This window comes from Triticum aestivum, chromosome 5B (assembly GCF_018294505.1).
Source record: "Triticum aestivum cultivar Chinese Spring chromosome 5B, IWGSC CS RefSeq v2.1, whole genome shotgun sequence".
Taxonomy (NCBI): domain Eukaryota; kingdom Viridiplantae; phylum Streptophyta; class Magnoliopsida; order Poales; family Poaceae; genus Triticum; species Triticum aestivum.
Window position 1 is genome coordinate 429,777,586 of NC_057807.1, and position 19,256 is coordinate 429,796,841.

The window sequence follows — 19,256 nt, forward strand, 5'->3', positions numbered from 1 at the left end:
ATGTAGTTGCATGTTCACTGTACATAAATGCTCTAACAATTCAAACACCATCCTTTCCCTCCATAAAACCATTTTGTCTTTCAAAACATAATTAAAAAAATCAGGTATACCACAAACAGTTTACTAGAAATAATCATGTGGGATGCGATATAAAATATCTTGGCGCACCGTCTTGTCTGGCTTACGTAGGAAGCTTCATCGTCTACAGTCCACCACCCCCGCTTGAACAACACTTGCGCGCCAGTTTCTCACAGCACCGAGCGAAAAAAAATTGCCACCGCGGGAATATCCATCTCCCCACCCCCTCCCTCCCACCAAAAGCCACATTTCCATTATTCCTCCTTGCTTTCCAAGTTCAAACCTTCACTGCTGCTTACTGGCAGATCGGCCTCCTCGCTGGCGACCCTTCTTCTTGCAGTGTCACCTCCTTGCCGGCTACCCTTCTTCTTGCAGTGCCGCCTTCTCATCGACGACCCTTCTTCTTGCAGTGCCGCCTCCTCGTCGGTGATCCTTCTTCTTGCTGCGCGGCCACCTCGCCGCGGACCCTTCTTCTTGCTGCGCGGCCTCGTCGATATGGTCAGATAATCCACACCCCACCCACACCATCCTCCTCCTTTCCCGTACCACATGCCCCAACCGACGGCACGACACCTTTCGCCGAAATCACTATCCCCCTCCTCCAATTAAGCGCCACCCACAACCATTTTGCACGCAGTATAACATGGAGCTCAGTAGCATCTGGCAGCGAAGAACTAAATCATGGCCGCACGCGCACACGAGGTCGCTATGGATGCCATGTGTGCCGACCGCTAGATCTTGGAGGAGCACCTTGTCTTCGAGGCCACCGTCGACACTGCCACGCGGTTGTCTACTTTAAAATACAGTTCGTGTTGTTTTCTCGAGGCCACCGACAATGCCTTCTAGTGATTTTTCATGTGTAATGTTAATATGCAATCTGATGTTCAGTTTATAGTTTGGTCCTCTGAAATGTAAAATTCAGTTAAAACTTTGGTCCTCTGAAATGTAATGTTTAGTTAACAGTTTGGTCCAACAATTGCTACATTTCGTAGTAATGTTCTCAAGCAATCTTTGTTTTGTTAACTGGCTTATCTTCTAGTACATGTTTCTATTCTGCAATGTCGTGCTTAGTTAACTATTTTTGTTCATTTGGTCTGCTGTCCATTTAACTATTTGGTTTAGTTCTGCAATTTGATTTTCATTTGTTGTGGGTACAATTTTGTATTATTATGCATGTGAAATAAATCTAATTTGGCTGTACTCAATACATATTCTACTGATAGTATGACAACCCTCAATTAACCTAATCAAGATCTTCCTTATGTGTGTTGCAGGGAAACAATGGGAGACACTGCGGTTTACCATCGAGGTTTGTTTAAGCATGGTCCTTTGGCTAATAGCACATTATTGTGTAGTTGCAGGAATCATTCTAATATTTACGTTTCTTACAATTTGGTCTTGCACATGTAGGTCCTGCTATCAGAGGCTTAGACCCACTGGTCAACCCATTTTGCATATGGGGAAATGAGATGTCCATGAATATCAGTCAAGTTAAGAAACTCAGAAAGATTGTTAGGATGAAGAAACTTGCAAAGAATAACAACAAGATCTTTGTTTGCACAATGAAGAAGACATCAGTCAACTATAGGATGGTACTAACTCTTTTACCTTGTTTTTACCCCTTGCGCCATCAGTCAACTATAGGATGGTACTAACTCTTTTAACTTGTTTGCATATCTTTGTTTTCGGTATTTTTCAAAACAATTCACCGATGATTACCTCTCAAACCACCTGCATGGTCAAGAGCCGAGGAAGGTATTCATTCAACACCCATGGTACAATATTGAAGTCTTCCTGAAGCGGATGAAGGTTGGGCGGGCAATTATCCATAGCCACTGGCCTAAAGTTGCAAGGACATTCAACATCACCAAAGGCTCAATATTTGCCTTCCGCTTCTGTCGTTTCCTAGATGAGATTCATCTATCTATTTACCGTGTATGATGCTACTTTCCAAAGGTTTTCGATGTTGCATGTGAAACTTGGTGCTGTTGTCTATTGTCCTAACTGAGTGCCGAAGCTATCTAATGTAATTCGATTATGAAATCCTGGTTGTTGTTTTATGGGTATGAAATATCTGGTGTGTTTTATAAGAAATATCAATTTGATTAGTACATGGATTATCAATAATAGGCTAATTACCCTGCTTATTGGGGTTTTCTATTGCAGACGGTTACTCAGACAACACCGTGGGCGATGAACTCAAACAACACGCACGGTTTCTACAAAGTAGGCGTGTTCATACAACTAACAATCACACGCGGCTTCCGGCAGAGAACTATTTGCGTTAGGCCACCTTGCACAAACGTTTCCACACAAAAAACTGTGTGTGATATACATACGATCGGAAATGTTTTTCTAGGATTCACCGTGTGGGATGTAAATACAAACAGAAATAATTGGGTTTTGATGCCCCGCCAGATTTCACACGAACTCATTTTGCCCGAGCCAGTGTACCAGGAGGGCCTGTCCCCGATGGTTTCTTGGTCGTGTGGGAAGGACCTCCCTATCGCCCACACTCACTTGGCGACAGTTCCAAACACCATCACGAAAAGGGGTTAAAAACCGTTTATATAGCACGTCACTGTACCAGTGTGTCCAGAACCAGGAAGATCAGGCACGGGCATGCCAAGAGGCGGAGCTGACGGCTCAGCTGGCGGCTCTTCAACAACATCAAATAAACCCTTCCTTGTCTATAGAAGCCAGGGTGACTACTAGGTCAGTTGGAGTGCCCTGTCTAGTGTCGGCTCAACGAAACGAACGTCTGCCTAAAGATTTTAAGGTTCCTCATAAGGTTCCTAACTACACAGTTGATCAACCGCCTGAGGCTTGGATTGAGAGTTATGAACTGGCCATGGAAATGCTGGATGTTAATGATGTTGTGTGCGCCAAGTACTTCACCATGATGTTGTACAGGCCGGCTCAAACATGGTTGAAAGGTTTACCTCCAAATTTTGTCAATTCATGGGCGGAGTTGAAGGCACATTTTATTCAGAATTTCAAAGACACATGTAAATAGCCTCTGTCGATTATTGACCTAGACACGTTTATCCAACGGGAGGATGAGTCAACCAGTCACTAGGTCCGCTAGGTCTCAGCCATTATTCACTCTTCGTACAACATCAACACTGGTCCTGTTGTCCTTATTTGGAGAAGAATTGTCGGTTTATCCCCCTCAAATAGAAATTGGGGTCGCTTAAATGTCACTGTAATGATATGGGAGAGCTCATGGCGGCTCTCATCAAATACGCCGACTCTGACAATACTTAAGATCCAGGGTCTGATGAGGAGAAGTCGAACAAGGGGAAGAAGAATGGCAATGGAAAGGGGCAACAGCCGAATATGACAGGTCATGGCCAGGGTGGTAACGGTAAGTGCAAGCAACCTGACGATGGGTCAGATTTTGTGTCCAATACCAACTCCCGAAATGACGGTTAGCGTCGAAGAGGGAAACCAGCCCCTCGTACTTGAGGGTCAAAGGTTAACCTTGAGGCAGAATTGAACCGGCCTTGCCCGAAGCACAGTTATCCAGATAGACCATCGACTAACCTGTGGAAGGATTGTTTTATCATGAAGGAGTTTATGAGCTCCGGGTTTCCTCAGAACAACAATGACAATAATGGCCTGCACAGCGGGTCGGGATCCGGTTCATACAGGTTCGGCTTTGGAGGTGGCGGCTCAAATTCCGGTTTTTAAGGTCAGGGCAATCAGGGCAGCTTTAACCAGCAACCCAATTAGGGCAATCAACAATAACAATTAGGGTATGAGAGTAATCCAAAGCAGTTAAGTAGCGGCAAATATCATGTTTTCACTACTAGCTTATGCAAGCGAGATCAGAAGGTTCATAAGCGAGCGGTGAGTACGGTTGAGCCGGCCGTACATCGATACTTACAATGGTCCGAGTAGCCAATTGTACGGAGCCGTGAGGATCCCGCCCCGGGTTGACAATCCGGGTCAGCTTGCTTTGGTGGTGGCTCCTCAGGTTGGACGTTACAAGTTCACTAAGGTGCTTATGGACGGAGGGCAGTAGTATCAACATCCTTTATTATGATACTTTTCGCTGGATGAATTTGACTGACAAAGATCTTAAGTCATCCTCTACAGTTTTTCATGGAGTGGTGCCTGGCAAGTCAGACTACCCAGTTGGTAAGATTGCTTTGGAAGTAGCTTTTGGCAATGAACATAATTACAGGGCAGAGACATTAACTTTTGAAGTATTCAAGATCAAAATCCCCTATCACGCTCTGTTTGGATGACCAGCTTACGCCAAATTTATGGCACGACCTTGTTATGTGTATCTGTAGCTCAAAATGCTGGGTCACAAGGGTACCATCACGGTGCATGGTGATAGGAAAATAGCTCTGGAATGTGAAGAAGGCAATGTTGCTTATGCTGCGTCTTTCTGTGCAATGGAGGAGCTGAAGTTTTATAAAGAAAATGTTGACCCTGCAGATATGACCCCTTTGAAGAAGCCAATAACATAGCATGACCCTTTGTTGAAGTTTAAGTCGGCAGATGACACCAAACAGGTTGACTTCGTCCCTGATGATTCAGCCAAACAGTTCACTATTGGTGCTAATATGGATTCGAAATAGGAAAGTGCGCTCATCGAGTACATCCGTGAGAACTGGTACATCTTTACATGGAAGCCTTCAGACATGCCAGGTGTACGGAGGGAACTCGCTGAGCACACTCTCAACATCGATCTAAGTTTAAACCGGTGAAGCAATTCCTCTGTCATTTTAATGAGGAGAGACGTAAGGCCATTGGGGAAGAGGTGGTCCAGATCTTAGCAGCTGGGTTCATCGTTGAAGTTTTCCACCCTGAGTGGTTGGCTAACCCGGTGCTGGCACTTAAGAAAAATGGCACTTGGCACATGTGTGTGGATTACACAGACCTTAATAAGGCTTGTCCAGTTGATCCCTTTGCTCTTCCCCGTATTGATCAGATCATAGATGCTACGGCGGGTTGTGAGCATTTGTGTTTTCTGGATGCTTATTTTGGATACCATCAGATCAAGATGGCAGTCAAATACCAAGAGAAGACGGCCTTCATCACGCCTTTTGGAGCTTTCTGCTATGTGTCTATGACTTTTGGGATTAAGAGTGCCCAGGTGACTTATCAACATTGTGTGCAGAACTATTTTCATAGTCAGATTGGGCGCAATGTTCATGCCTACGTGGATGATATTGTTGTGAAATCCAGAAAGAAGGAGACTCTGTTGGAGGATCTGAAAGAGACCTTTGATAATCTCGAGGTCTACAAGATGATGCTTAACCCGACCAAGTGCATTTTTGGTGTGCCTGCAGGCAAGCTATTGGGTTTTTTGGTTTCTGAGAGAGGCATTGAAGCTAACCCAGAGAAAATCAGGGCTATCACTTCACTAGCTAAGCTGGCATGTGTCAATGATGTTCAATGTCTGGCGGGTCATATTGCAGCTTTAAGCCAGTTTATAAGCCGCTTGGGAGAGAAGGCTATTCCTCTGTACTAGATGATGAAGAAAACAGATCATTTTGTTTGGAGTTATGCTGCTAATGAGGCGTTTGAAGCACTTAAGAAGCAGCAGGTTGAGCCAGCGGTTCTTGCGGCTCCTATTGAGAAGGAACCTTTGCTCCTATATGTGACAACAAATACCAGAGCCGTCAGCGTAGCAGTTGTGGTGGAAAGGAAAGAGCCGGGTGAGGAATATCCAGTCCAAAGGCCGATTTATTATGTCAGTAAGGTTTTAATTGCGTCAAAACAGAGATACTTGCATTGGCAGAAACTAGTATATGGGGTGTTCATGGCCAGTCGCAAGTTGAAGCAGTATTTTCTTGGTCATCCCATTACTGTGGTCAGCTCTTCTCCCTTAGGTGATATTATTCAAAACAGAGAAGCCACAGGCTGAGTGGCCAAATGGGCCATTGAGCTTGGACCCCATGGTTTGAAATATAGGCCAAGGACAGCTATCAAGTCTCAAGCTCTTGTGGATTTCATCAATGGCTGGACAGAGTTGCAGATGCTTGAGGACAAGCCGGACAATACTTATTGGACAATCCACTTTGATGGGTCTAGGCAGCTTGAGGGCTCGGGGGCTGGAGTTATATTGACTTCCCCATGAGGTGACAAATTTTTGTTATGCTGTAAGGTTGATGTTTCCTTGTACTAATAATGCAGCTAAGTATGAGGATCTACTCCATGGCCTGCGAGTGGACAAGGAGATAAATTTAAGTTGGGTCAGGTGTTTTGGTGACTCGGATTTGGTGGCTCAGCAAGTTTCAGGCACTTGGGATTCTAAAGACCCGCTCATGGTGGCTTATCATCGGGCGGTTGATACCATTGCTAGTCACTTCAAAGGTTACCAAGTGGAACACATTGATCGCAGGAAGAACGAGGCAGCTGATGCTTTGAGCCGGCAAGGATCTCAGCGTAAGTCGGTGCCCCCTAATGTTTTTCTTGACATATTGCATAATCCTTCAGTTAAGTTGTCATCCGAAGAAGATCTTGCAGTTCCTGATCCAAAGGCACAGTTAGTGGAGGCTCTCCACGCCACCCCTGGTTTGATAGTTCCTTATTTGGCTTATATGACCTGGCGAGAGTTACGTGAGGATGTAGCTTTGGCCAGGCAAATAACCCGGCGGTCTAAATCCATGACTATTTTCAATGGTGAGTTACACCGATGTAGTGTCACAGGAGTGTTCCAGCGCTGTGTTTCTCCTGAAGAGGGTCATGAAATTCTAAGAGAAATTCATGAAGGAGATTGTGGCCATCACGTCGGCTCTAATTCCCTTGTGGCTAAAGCTTTTCGTCATGGGTTTTATTGGTTAATGGCTCGTGTTGATGCATAAGATCTAGTTAGCAAATGTGATGGTTGTGAGAAGTTTTCTCGACGGACTCATGTGTCGGCTCAAGAATTGAGGATGATTCCAATTACTTGGCCGTTTTTGGTCTGGGAGCTTGATATGGCTGGACCTTTCAAGAGGTCTAAGGATAAGAAGACCCACCTCTTGGTGGCAGTAGATTAATTTACTAAGTGGGTTGAAGCGGAGCCGGTCAACAAATGTGATGCAACCACGGCAGTTCAATTCATGAAAAAAGTAATCTTTTGCTTTGGTTACTCTCACAGCATAATAACTGATGATAGCACTAATCTGTCCAAAGGTGCTATGAAAGAGTTCCATCAACGAGAGCATATTCGTCTTGACGTCTCATCTGTATCTCACCCCCAGTCTAATGGTTAAGTTGAATGAGCCAATCAAGAAATCTTGAGAGGAATCAAACCACGACTTATGGTCCCTTTGCAAAGGACACCGGGTTGTTGGGTTGAGGAATTACCCTCAGTGTTGTGGAGTATAGACACCACCCCCAATAGGTCAATAGGTTACAAACCTTTCTTCATGGTTTACGGGGCCAAGGCGGTTCTTCCAAGCGATATCCGTCACGACTCGCCTCGAGTTGCGGCTTACATAGAAGCTGATAATGAAAAAGCACGTCAAGATGCTCTTGATTTATAGGATGAAGAGCCTGACCTTGCGGCGGCTCGTTCGGCGATATACCAGCAAGATCTGCATCGCTATCATAGCCACTGGGTTAAAACTCGAACCTTTCAAGAAGGCGATTTGGTGCTCCGACTCATCCAAGATCAAACAGACATGCATAAGTTATTCCCACCTTGGGAAGGGCCTTTTGTGGTCAGCAATAACCTAAACAACATGTCATATTACCTTATTGATGTTCGAGAACACAAAGATTCACGCACATCGGAGGAGGAGACCCATCGGTCGTGGAACATTGCTCATCTTCGGCCATATTACACTTGAGCCGCCGGTTCTTGTGATGTACATATTTTCTTAAATGTATATATTATGATCATTATAATAAAGCCGGCATCCCTGTTAATTCAGGGCCTCTTTTGTTTCATTTCTAAGTATTTGAGCCTTTATTGTTTGTTCATAAGGCCACTTGGGGACTTCCTTCTCATTGAGCGTCGCCTACCCTCTTGGTCTGGCTTACATGCCTCCTCATAACGCCACTTGGGGCTTCCTGCTCATTGAGCATCGCCTACCCTCTTGGTCCGGCTTACATACCGCCTCATAAGGCCACTTGGGGGCTTCCTTCTCACTGAGCGTCGCCTACCCTCTTGGTCCGGCTTACAGGCCGCCTCCTATGGTCACTTGGGGGCTTCTTGCTCATTGAGCGTAGCCTACCCTCTTGATGCGGCTTGCATGTCGTCTCCTGTGCTCACTTGGGGGCTTCTTGCTCATTGAGCGTAGCCTACCCTCATGATCCGGCTTACATGCCATCTCCTCTTGTCACTTGGGGACTTCTTGCTCATTGAGCATAGCCTACCCTCTTGATCTGGCTTGCATGTCATCTCCTATGGTCACTTGGGGGCTTCCTGCTCATTGAGCATAGCCTACCCTCTTGATCCGGCTTACATGTCGTCTTATTAATCGTTTGGGGGCTTCCTGCTCAATGAAGCCATGCTTACCCTCTCGATCGGCTTACATGCCAGGTGTAAACACCAACATCTGTGTTTTGGCCCGACGGCCTATGAAAGCCTTGTGTTTCTGGATTTCTGTTTTTCCTGCAAAACTTTATGTTCAACTTTTTTCTTCATATGGTTTTTACAATTCAGGCCATGTAGCCTTGACTATATGACTCATAATTGAGCATATTGGGGTAATAACCCGCCCCGACAATAGCTTATAAGCCACCAAGAGATTTTCCTCGCGCAACCAACATTATGACATTCAATGTCTACGACTTCTTATTCTGAAAAGGAGCTATTCTCGTCTATAGGTATGTTTTTACATGTTCTTATAAATGTTCAGGGTTCTGGTAAACTACCCTGGTTTTCGACTTCGAGTCGTTAGCATATTTCCAACTTAGATAGCGCTTTGTCTCTTATCAAAGACTATGTTACCAAGGTTGTTCAAAAGATATTTGTGACCAGCCCTAGTTTAAGCCGCCAGTGCACATGTCATTACTTGTGTGCAGGGAATATGATAATATGACCCACATGATGGTTAATATTATAAATGCAAACAACAGATCTTCAACATTAGATCGGTGGTTTAAAATATTCAGCAAGTAAACATGCACGATGGCATGTAAGATTAGTGTTTCATACTAGCCTATTAGAAGGCCCTCACGAAGCCCAAATGATTCAAAAAAATTCACAAGAAACGTTACGCTGTGGTCTGAGAGCCGCCCCTTGGATTAGTTGTTCTGCTCCTGATGAGTTGAAGACTCTGGGTTAACCCGCGTCGGTTCTTCTTCTTCTTCTTCCATCGTCTGGAAGTTAAGCGATGACCAGTTGATGCCAGTTAAGGCTTGAAATTCAGCCTCATCATCTATAACCCAGGATGGATCAACTTCAGGACCAAATGTGTGCTTATGTATTGGAGGGATGAGACCCACGACTTCATAAGCCGGCGCCTTCACTTTTGAATTTTCCGCTATATAAGCCGCCAGATATCTGGATAGATTAGTTTCTTTGGCTAGCTTGCTTGTCAATGGGCGCATCTCCTTCACACAAGCAACAAAGTCATTTTGGTCAAAGGGAGACCCGTCTTATTTTAGACTTGGGCAACTAGTGGCCAATTCTTCCGGGTCTAGTTCTGCTTGCCATGCTTTCGCCCGGCTCAAGGCAGTAATAGCACCAGCTCTGGCATATGATCGCTTTATCTCTTCAATTCTTGTGGGCAGGACAGAGAGTTTGTCCAAAACCTCCCTGAGAAGTGAAGGTGCCTGTTTGGTGTGAGAGATGGAGGCTATAGTGCACTGAGCGCCTGTGCAAAGTTGCCCCACCAAAGTGTAAGTGGCCTTCAGCTTCACCAGTATGTCCTGGCCAAGGTTGGCACTCCTGGGGCCTGTTAAACAAAATGAGTAGATGAGTCACCACGCGGGTTACAAGTGAACTTTGGGAATAGTTCAAAGCGTCTTGTGTTACTTACGAAATATAGAAGCAGTCATCTGAGAAATGTGGCACTTTAAGCCGGTCAATTCTGCGGTGACCTCTTTCAAAGACGATTCGGCGTTTTCTGCTCTTTGTGTTAAGGCGGACTTCTCCTCAGCCCAGGTGGATTTCACCATAGCAAAGTCGGCCTTGAGCTTTTCATTTTCATCCAAGCTAAATTTAAACTTGGTATCAGCTTTCCGGGTCTCAGCCTCTTGATGTTCCAGCCTGGTCTGTAAGTCGCTCAACTGAGACTCAGTTTGAGTCAAGGTCTCCTGCAAGTAAAGATTATACATTCATCATCCAATTTTTCAAGACATAATATACATACAAGTCCCAAGCCCTTTGCAAACAAAGCACTCGGCACTTGGGGGCTAATGTGTGAAGAAGCTCTTTTAAATTTAAAGTTGCAGAAAGATCCGGCTCATCTTTTTCGGATAAGCCGGCCTGTGAGGGTTATGAGGTGAAGTTTTATTCTGTAGAGCTAATCTAAATGATCTGGCTCATCTTTGTCAAGGCAAGCTGGTTCATGGGGGCTATGGCTCAAAATTTATTATGGTATATTGATTAAAGTCTTCACCATGCTCAATTAATCTTTTCCTATGGCTAAGACTTGGGGCTGGATAAGTGTATAAACGGAGGAGCTAGATGTTCATACCTCATAATTCTGGCGCATCTTCTTGATGATATCCACCTCAAGATCACGACTAGCATGAAGTTGACTAAGATAGCCAGAGAATAATTCATTGACACCCAAGTGAGAGTAGTTGGCAATGTCAAACTTGACCTTCCGTCTTTCAACTAGCTCTTCCTTCACAGAGTGTTTTGCCAGAATGGTAGGATTTCCTGGCTCTACAAAGCCAGTGCCAGTAATTAGAATGTCTTCAACATCTTCTACGGGTTTGGTTGGGCTTGGCGGCTTAGTTCCGGATGGGTCAATGTTCATAGCATCCACAGGGGTGTTTGGAATTTCTGGTGGGGGCTCATCAGCAGTGTTCTCAGGGTTCTGAATTGAGGCTTCAGATTCTGGTGCTTGCTTCTCCGGCTCATGGACTTTGGGTCTTTAGCCGGCTTATTCGTTTTCAATTTTTTGCTTGGCTTTGCTATACCGCTGAAAATAGAAAAGGAGGATATAAGTATATGATAACCCACAAGTATAGGGGATTGCAACAGTTTTTGAGGGTAGAGTATTCAACCCAAATTTGTTGATTCGACACAAGGGGAGCCAAAGAATATTCTCAAGTATTAGCAGTTAAGTTGTCAATTCAACCACACCTGGATAACTTAATATCTGCAGCAAAGTATTCAGTAGCAAAGTAGTATGGAAGTAACGGTAATAGTGGCAAAAGTAACAGTAGCAGTTTTGTAGTAATTGTAATAGTAGCAACGGTAAAGTAACTAAGCAAAGAGCAATATGTGAAAAATATCGTAGGCAATGGATCGGTGATGGATAATTATGTTGGATGTGAGTCCTCATGCAATAGTTATAACATAGGGTGACACAGAACTATCTCCAGTTCATCAATGTAATGTAGGCATGTATTCCGAATATAGTCATACGTGCTTATGGGAAAGAACTTGCATGACATCTTTTGTCCTACCCTCCCGTGGCAGCGGGTTCCTATTGGAAACTAAGGGATATTAAGGTCTCCTTTTAATAGAGTACCAGACCAAAGCATTAACACTTAGTGAATACATGAACTCCTCAAACTACGATCATCACCGGGAGTGGTCCCGATTATTGTCACTTCGGGGTTGCCGGATCACAACACATAGTAGGTGACTATTGACTTGCAAGATAGGATCAAGAACTCACATATATTCATGAAAACATAATAGGTTCAGATCTAAAATCATGGCATTCGGGCCCTAGTGACAAGCATTAAGAATAGCAAATTCATAGCAACATCAATCTCAGAACATAATGGATACTAGGGATCAAACCCTAACAAAACTAACTCGATTACATGGTAAATCTCATCCAACCCATCACCGTCCAGCAAGCCTACGATGGAATTACTCACGCACGGCGGTGAGCATCATGAAATTGGTGATGGAGGATGGTTGATGATGACGACGACGGCGGATTCCCCTCTCCGGAGCCCCCAATGGACTCCAGATCAGCCCTCCCGAGAGAGATTAGGGTTTGGCGGCAGCTCCGTATCGTAAACCGTGATGAATCCTTCTCTCTGGTTTTTTTTCTCCCCGAACGTGAATATATAGAGTTGGAGTTGAGGTCGGTGGAGCCTCAGGGGGCCCACGAGATAGGGAGGCGTGTCCAGGGGGTAGGGCGCGCCCCCCACCCTTGTGGACAGGGTGTGGGCCCCTTGGCTTTGATTCTTTCGCCAGTATTTTTTATTAATTCCAAAAATAATCTCCATGTAGTTTCAAGTCGTTCCGAGAACTTTTATTTCTGCACAAAAATAACACCACGGCAATTCTGCTGAAAATAACGTCAATCTGGGTTAGTTCCATTCAAATCATGCAAGTTAGAGTCCAAAACAAGGGCAAAAGTGTTTGGAAAAGTAGATACGATGGAGACGTATCAACTCCCCCAAGCTTAAACCTTTGCTTGTCCTCAAGCAATTCAGTTAACAAACTAAAAGTGATAAAGAAAAACTTTTACAAACTCGATTTGCTCTTGTTGTTGTAAATATGTAAAACCAGCATTCAAGTTTTCAGCAAAGATTATGAACTAACCACATTCACAATAACATTTAGGTCTCATGTTTACTCATATCAATGGCATAATCAACTAGCGAGAAATAATAATAAATCTCGGATGACAACACTTTCTCAAAACAATCATAATATGATATAACAAGATGGTATCTCGCTAGCCCTTTCTGAGACCGCAAAACATAAATGCAGAGAACCCCTGAAGATCAAGGACTGACTAGACATTGTAATTTATGGTAAAAGAGATCCAGTCATTGTCACACTCAATATAAATTAATAGTAATGGATGCAAACGACAGCGGTGCTCTCCAACTAGTGCTTTTTAATAAGAAGATGATGACTCAACATAAAAGTAAATAGATAGGCCCTTCGCAGAGGGAAGCAGGGATTTGTAGAGGTGCCAGAGCTCGATTTTGAAATAGTGATAAATAATATTTTGAGTGCCATACTTCCATTGTTAACATAACAACCGAGAGATCTCGATATCTTCCATGCTACACACATTATAGGCGGTTTCCAAACAGAATGGTAAAGTTTGTAATCCCCCACCACCAAAAATCATCAATCCATGGCTTGCCCGAAACAACGGGTGCCTCCAACTAACAACAATCCTGGGGGAGTTTTGTTTGCAATTATTTTGATTTGATTTGAGCATGGGACTGGGCATCCCGGTGACCAGCTATTTTCTCGTGAGTGAGGAGCGGAATCCACTCCTCTTCAGAATAACCCACCTAGCATGGAAGATATAGATAGCCCTAGTTGATACATGAGTTGTTCGAGCATACAAAACGGAATTTCATTTGAAGGTTTAGAGTTTCGCACATACAAATTTACTTGGAATGACAGGTAGATACCACATATAGGAAGGTATGGTGGACTCATATGGAATAACTTTGGGGTTTATGGATTTTGGATGCACAAGCAGTATTCCCGCTTAGTACAAGTGAAGGCTAGAAAAATACAGGGAAGCGACCAACTAGAGAGCGACAACAGTCATGAACATGCATTAAAATTAATCAACACTGAGTGCAAGTATGAGTAGGATATAATCCACCATGAACATAAATATCATGGAGGCTATGTTGATTTTGTTTCAACTACATGCATGAACATGTGCCAAGTCAAGCCACTCGAATCGTTCAAAGGAGGATACCACCCTATCATACCACATCACAACCATTTTAATAGCATGTTGGCACACAAGGTAAACCATTTAAACTCCTAGCTAATTAAGCATGGCATAAGCAACTATAATCTCTAATTGTCATTGCAAACATGTTTATTCATAATAGGCTGAATCAGGAACGATGAACTAATCATATTTACAAAAACAAGATAGGTCGAGTTCATACCAGCTTCTCTCATCTCAATTAGTCCATCATATATCGTCATTATTGCCTTTCACTTGCACGACCGAACGGTGTGGATAACAATAATAGTGCATGTGCATTGGACTAAGCTGGAATCTGCAAGTATTCAGTTCAAGGGATAAGACAAGGTAATATGGGATCTTGGTTAAATCAATAATAATGCATAAGAGATCCACTCAACATTTTCATCATGGTCTTCTCCTCTCGACCCCCAAAGAAAAGAAAAGAAATAAAACTATTTACATGGGAAAGCTCCCAACAAGCAAAAGAAGAATGATAATTCTTTTTTGAGTTTTGTTTTAATTACTACTACTACAGGCACGGAAAGTAAACTAGCTAAAAGCTATAACTATTTTTTTGTTGTTTTTCTTAAGGTTTTTCAAACACACAAGAAAAAGACTTAGAAAAGAAAATAAACTAGCATGGATAGTACAATGAAAAAGTATGAGCACCGACAACTGGAATGAGTGTGTGAACATGAATGTAATGTCGGTGAGAAATACGTACTCCCCCAAGCTTAGGCTTTCGACCTAAGTTGTTCTAATCCCACGGATCAAAACTGCCTTCTCCGGTGTGCGGAGGAGTGTCATCTGGGTGCCACTGGTTGGCGGTCTCCTCCGGATCCCACTGATAAACGGATTGTCGATAAGGGTCAAGTGGTGGTTCCGGCTCAGGGTCTGGAGCGGGTGTCATGCTCCAGTACGCATAAATGGCCTCTAGTAGGATGAGGTACGTGCTGATTGAGCTGGTCGTGGAGGAAGTCGGTGAGGCCTGCATTCTCAGCTAAATAATAAAAATCATCATGAATCACGGCTGCTCTAAAGAACTCATCACAAGGACATTCACATGGCCGAACCTCCACAGTGCGAAGGAGATTATATTTGGGCTTTTATCCTCTTCACTTTGCTTATCCTTCGAGATTTGGCTCGAAGAGCCCCTCAAAAATCTCTTCATCATTTTCTGAATTTTTTTGAAATTTTTAGTAACTTCAAATAAAAGTGAACCAAACTCAACAAAATTGATAGCAACTACTCCCACAAGTGCTTAGAGACTCTATCATGCATTAGAACTACTTGGGACTATATAAATTTGACATGCAAGCTCAAGAACAGGGTCACCTCAGCAGCAAAAATTTGCAATGAATAAAGCATTAAAAAACTAATAGGACCATTGGAGGAGTCACATACCGAAGAACAATCCCCCAAAAAAGTTTCGTGAAAGAAGCTTTGGGCAAGGAGATCAAAAATGGCAGCAAGATGAGCTAGAACTCGTGCTTGAGCTGGTTGGTGATTTTTTTTGGGAGGAAGAAGAAGTGTGTGGTTGCATGAATAAGTGGAGGGGGGCCACCAGGGGCCTACGAGGCAGGGGGTGGGCACGCCCTGGACCCTCGTGGCCAGGTGCTGGCTCCCCTTGATGTGTTCTCAGTGCCAAATATTCTCAAATATTCTAGAAAAATCATATTTCATTTTCAGGGCATTTGGAGAACTTTTATTTTCGGGGTATTTTTATTGCAGGGACAATTTTAGAAAACAGACAAAAATAATATTTTTGCTTTATTTAATCTAAATAACAGAACGTGAAAGGATGGCACAGAGAGTTGTGCTTTCTAACTTCATCCATCTCATGCTCATCAAAAGGAATCCACTAACAAGGTTGATCAAGTCTTGTTAACAAACTCATTCCGAATCACATGAAACTGGAGAACTTTCAAATAGCACTAAGTTACCTCAACGGGGATATGTACATCCCCAATAAAAAGAATACCATATTTCTTCTTGGCAGTAGGAAGAGGAAATTCAAAACCTCCAATAGTAATAGTTGGAATTTTTCCAATAGAATTTATACTGTGAACTTGAGGTTGTTTCCTCGGAAAGTGTACCATATGCCCATTACCATTAACATGAAAAGTGGCATTGCCTTTGTTGAAATCAATAACAGCCCCTGCAGTATTCAAAAAGGGTCTTCCAAGGATAATCAACATACTATCATCCTCGGGAATATCAAGAATAACAAAGTCCGTTAAGATAGTAACGTTTGCAACCACAACAGGCACATCCTCACAAATACCGACAGGTATAGCGGTTGATTTATCGACCATTTGCAAAGGTATTTTAGTAGGTGCCAACTTATTCAATTCAAGTCTACGATAAAAAGAGAGAGGCATAACACTAACACTGGCTCCAAGATCACATAAAGCAGTTTTAACATAGTTTCTTTTCATGGAGCATGGTATAGTTGGTACTCCTGGATCTCCTAGTTTCTTTGGTATTCCACCCTTAAAAGTTTAATTAGCAAGCATGGTGGAAATTTCTACTTCCAATATCTTTCTTTTATTTGTAACAATATCTTTCATGTACTTAGCGTAAGGATTCATTTTAAGCATATCAGTAAAATGCATACGCAAAAAGATAGGTCTAATCATTTCAACAAAGCGCTCAAAATCCTCATCATCCTTTTTCTTGGATGGTTTAGGAGGAAAATGCATGGGTTTCTGAACCCATGGTTCTCCTTCTTTACCATGCTTCCTAGCAATGAAGTCTCTTTTATCATAACGTTGATTCTTTGATTGTGGGTTATCAAGATCAACAGCAGGTTCAATCTCTACATCATTGTTATTGCTAGGTTGAGCATTAACATGAACATTATCATTAACATTATCACTAGGTTCATGTTCATCACCAGATTTTTTTTCAGCATCAAAAATATAAATATCATTGGGATTCTCAAGTGTGTCTACAACAGGTTCACTAGAAGCATGCAAAGTCCTATCATTTTTCTTCTTCTTCTTTTTAGAAGGACTAGGTGCGTCAACATTATTTCTCTGAGAATCTTGCTCAATTCTCTTAGGGTGGCCCTCAGGATACAAATGTTCTTGAGTCATTCTACCACCACTAGTCATAACCCTCACAACATTATCATTTCTCTTATTATTTAATTCATTGATAAAATCATTTTGAGCTTTAAGCATTTGTTCTACTTGAGTGGTAACCATAGAGGCATGTTTACTAATAAGTTTAAGTTCACCTTTAACTCTAGACATATAATCACTCAAGTGTTCAATCATATAAGCATTACGTTTCAATTGTCTACCAACATAAGCATCGAAGTTTTCTTGTTTAACAATAAAATTATCAAACTCATCCAAGCATTGGCTAGCAGACTTATAACGAGGGATATCACCTTCATCAAATCTATAGAGAGAATTTACCTTTACTACCTATGTCGGGTTATCAACACCATGTATTTCTTTAATAGGCGGTAAATTCTTAACATCTTCGGCTTTAATACCCTTTTCTTTCATAGATTTCTTTGCCTCTTGCATATCTTCAGGACTGAGAAATAGAATACCCCTTTTCTTCGGAGTTGGCATAGGAGTTGGTTGAGGAAGTGTCCAATTGTTTTCATTAATCAACATATTATTCAATAACAATTCAGCTTGATCAACAGTTCTTTCCCTGAAAACACAACCAGCACAACTATCCAGGTGGTCTCTGGAAGCATCGGTTAGTCCATTATAAAAGATATCGAGTATTTCATTTTTCTTGAGAGGATGATCAGGCAAAGCATTAAGTAATTGGAGAAGCGTCCCCCAAGCTTGTGGGAGACTCTCTTCTTCAATTTGCACAAAATTATATATTTCCCTTAAAACAGCTTGTTTCTTATGAGCGGGGAAATATTTAGCAGAAAATTAACAAATCGTATCCTGGGGACTACGCACACAACCAGGATCAAGAGAATTAAGCCAAGTTTTACCATCACCCTTTGATGAGAATGGAAATAACTTGAGGATATAGTAGTAACGAGTTTTATCATCATGAGTGAATAGGGTGGCTATATCATTCAGTTTAGTAAGATGTGTCACAACAGTTTCAGATTCGTAGCCATAAAAACGATCAGATTCAACCAATGTAATTATCTCATGATCGATAGAGAAATCATAATCCTTATCAGTAATAAAGATAGGCGAAGTAGAAAAAGCAGGGTCATATTTCATTCTAGCATTAAGAGACTTTTCTATCAGCTTATCTAACAATTTCTTAAGATCAGATCTATAATTGCAAGCAAGAAAATCTCTAGCAGTTTCTTCATCCATGACATAACCCTCAGGCACAACAGGCAGTTCATATCTAGGGAGATAATCTTCATCATCACTTTCATCAATATTATCAGTTTCAATAATTTCATTCTCTCTACCCCTAGCAAGTTGTTCATCAAGAAATTCACCTAGTGGCACAGTATTATCAAGCATAGAAGTAGTTTCATCATAAGTATCATGTGTAGCAGAAGTGGCATCATCAATAACATGCGACATATGAGAATTAACAGCAGAAGCAGGTTTAGGTATCGCAAGCTCACTCAAAACAGATGGTGAATCGAGTGCAGAGCTAGATGGCAGTTCCTTACCTCCCCTCGTAGTTGAGGGAAATTTTTTAGTTCTTTCGTATTTCAAGTTCTTCATAGTGATCAGCAGATATAAATCCCAAGTGACTCAAAGAATAGAGCTATGCTCCCCAGCAACGGCGCCAGAAAATAGTCTTGATAACTCACATGTATAGGGGATCGCAACATTTTTCGAGGGTAGAGTATTCAACCCAAATTTATTGATTTGACACAAGGGGAGCCAAAGAATATTCTCAAGTATTAGCAGTTGACTTGTCAATTCAACCACACCTGGATAACTTAATATCTACAGAAAAGTATTTAGTAGCAAGGTAGTATGGAAGTAACGGTAACAGTGGCAAAAGTAATAGTAGCAGTTTTGTAGTAATTGTAATAGTAGCAATGTAAAGTAACTAAGCAAAGAGCAATATGTGAAAAAGCTCGTAGGCAATGGATCGGTGATGGATAATTATGTTAGATGTGATTCCTCATGCAATAGTTATAACATAGGGTGACACAGAATTACCTCCAGTTCATCAATGTAATGTAGGCATGTATTTTGAATATAGTCATACGTGCTTACGAAAAGAACTTGCATGACATCTTTTGTCCTACCCTCCCGTGGCAGTGGGGTCCTATTGGAAACTAAGGGATATTAAGGTCTCCTTTTAATAGAGTACCGTACCAAAGCATTAACACTTAGTGAATACATGAACTCCTCAAACTACGGTCATCACCGGGAGTGGTCCCGATTATTGTCACTTCGGGGTTGCCGGATCATAACACATAGTAGGTGACTATTGACTTGCAAG